Source organism: Ascidiella aspersa, chromosome 5 (genome assembly GCF_963924565.1).
Source record: "Ascidiella aspersa chromosome 5, kaAscAspe10.2, whole genome shotgun sequence".
NCBI lineage: Eukaryota > Metazoa > Chordata > Ascidiacea > Phlebobranchia > Ascidiidae > Ascidiella > Ascidiella aspersa.
Window position 1 is genome coordinate 9284901 of NC_139451.1, and position 2500 is coordinate 9287400.

General features: G+C 60.3%; 2 non-coding genes and 1 pseudogene across 2 annotated transcripts in view; all 3 read left to right on the forward strand.

The window, feature by feature from the left end:
* The window catches only part of LOC146142712 (small subunit ribosomal RNA), a 1811-nt gene extending 867 nt beyond the window's left edge, over positions 1-944 (forward strand). The window contains exon 1 of the ribosomal RNA XR_014500833.1: positions 1-944. This exon is cut by the window's left edge and continues 867 nt beyond it. This is a non-coding gene — a ribosomal RNA (small subunit ribosomal RNA).
* A 247-nt stretch (positions 945-1191) lies between these two features.
* LOC146142713 (5.8S ribosomal RNA) lies at positions 1192-1345 on the forward strand. Its single transcript, XR_014499900.1, has one exon. It is a non-coding gene; the product is annotated as a 5.8S ribosomal RNA (ribosomal RNA).
* Positions 1346-1593: 248 nt separating this feature from the next.
* LOC146142714 (large subunit ribosomal RNA) overlaps positions 1594-2500 on the forward strand; it is a 3679-nt pseudogene continuing 2772 nt past the window's right edge.

Genomic DNA, 2500 nt, shown 5'->3' on the forward strand with positions numbered 1-2500 from the left:
TAAGAGGGACAGACGGGGGCATTCGTACTGTGCCGTTAGAGGTGAAATTCTTGGATCGGCGCAAGACGAACGACTGCGAAAGCATTTGCCAAGAATGTTTTCTTTAATCAAGAGCGAAAGTCAGAGGTTCGAAGACGATCAGATACCGTCCTAGTTCTGACTATAAACGATGCCAACTAGCGATCGGGGGGCGTTAGTTTTACGACCTCTCCGGCAGCTTGCGGGAAACCAAAGTCTTTGGGTTCCGGGGGAAGTATGGTTGCAAAGCTGAAACTTAAAGGAATTGACGGAAGGGCACCACCAGGATTGGAGCCTGCGGCTTAATTTGACTCAACACGGGAAATCTCACCCGGCCCGGACACAGTGAGGATTGACAGATTGAGAGCTCTTTCTTGATTCTGTGGGTGGTGGTGCATGGCCGTTCTTAGTTGGTGGAGCGATTTGTCTGGTTAATTCCGATAACGAACGAGACTCTGGCTTGCTAACTAGTTACGCGACCCAATCGGTCGGCGTCTAACTTCTTAGAGGGACTAGTGGCGTTTAGCCACACGAGATTGAGCAATAACAGGTCTGTGATGCCCTTAGATGTTCGGGGCCGCACGCGCGCTACACTGACCGGATCAGCATGTGCTCGCCTTGGCCGACAGGTCTGGGTAACCCGCTGAACCCCGGTCGTGCTAGGGATAGGGAATTGCAATTATTTCCCTTGAACGAGGAATTCCCAGTAAGCGCGAGTCATTAGCTCGCGTTGATTACGTCCCTGCCCTTTGTACACACCGCCCGTCGCTACTACCGATTGAATGGTTTAGTGAGGTCCTCCGATTGGACCTGGCGCGGCCGGCAACGGTCGAGCCGGCGTCCGAGAAGACGATCTAACTTGATCATTTAGAGGAAGTAAAAGTCGTAACAAGGTTTCCGTAGGTGAACCTGCGGAAGGATCATTAACGGTCTCGCAAACGCTTCGGCGAACGCGAAACTCGGACAAGCGAGAGAAAAAGTTTTTGCTACCCGGCGCCCGACCCGCGAGGAGCGGCGCGCCGGCCGGCGATTCGGTCACCCGGTAATGTTTGCGCGTCGAGTGCCGCGGTGCCGCGCGCTCCGGCTTCAAGCGTCGGCCTGGCCGACCGCTCGGCGCGGTATATTTTGTCACCCTTTAGTGCGAGGCACTGTGCGAGCGAAACAATCGTGGATGGCTCTTGGCGGTGGATCACTCGGCTCGTGAGTCGATGAAGGACGCAGCTAGCTGCGTGAATTAGTGTGAATTGCAGGACACATTGAGCATCGACGTTCTGAACGCAAATTGCGGCCTCGGGTCAATCCCGGGGCCGCGCCCGCCTCAGGGTCGCGTTGCAAACGTTCCGCGCGGGGATTTCTCCGCGCGGCTGCTGCGGCGTCGGACGCGCGAGCGCCCGTCCCGCTCAAGACAGCACGGCACGATGCGCGACGATCGCGACCAGAATCCCGCGCGGCGGCGGCGAGTCGACCTCGAAGAGGCCAACGGCTGGCGGCTCAAGGGCGGGAATCGAGGTGCGCGGCGGCGCGCGGCGCCGACGGCGAGCGCGGAACGGGAAGAATAGTCCCGGTCCTTACTTTCGGCCTGAGGTCGGACGAGGCTACCCGCTGAATTTAAGCATATTACTAAGCGGAGGAAAAGAAACTAACGAGGATTCCCTCAGTAACGGCGAGTGAAGCGGGATGTGCCCATCGCCGAATCCGCGCGCTTTTGGAGTGCGCGGAATTGTGGCGTACGGAATTCGTCACGGCGCGCTTCGCCGGTCGCCCGCGTCCTTCTGATCGAGGCCTTTTCCCAGAGCGGGTGTCAGGCCCATGGCGGCGACAGGCGGGCGCGCTACGGCGTCTTCCCAGAGTCGGGTTGTTTGGGAATGCAGCCCAAAGCGGGTGGTAAACTCCATCTAAGGCTAAATACGGTCACGAGACCGATAGCGAACAAGTACCGTGAGGGAAAGTTGAAAAGCACTTTGAAGAGAGAGTTAAAGAGTACGTGAAACCGTCGAGAGGCAAACGGGAGGGCCTGTCGGGTCGCCCGGTCGCTTTCAGCCGGCCCCCTGTCGGCGACGTTGTCGTGCGGACCCTCACGGGCCGCCGGCGGCGCCGCCCGATCGGGGACCAGCGCACTAGCGCCGGGCGAAGGCCGCGACCGTCTGGACGGCGGCGAGAAGGCCGCGCGCAAGGTAACCCGGCCTCGGTCGGGTACTATAGGCGCGCGTGTCCGTCGGCCCGCCGTTCGGGCGAGGAGAGATCGCCGCGTCTGCCCTTCGGGGCCGAGCGCCCGGTGCCGGCTGGGGCGTCGTGGGTCGGGGACTGTTCTCAGTGCCCAGCCTCTTCGTCTCGGTCGCGCTTCCGGTGTCGTTTCGCGAGGCGCACGGGGTCCGCGGCTGAAGTCAGCCACCTTCCCGACCCGTCTTGAAACACGGACCAAGGAGTCTAACGTGAGCGCGAGCCACGGGGCAGTACGAAACCCATGGGCGCAGTGAAAGTG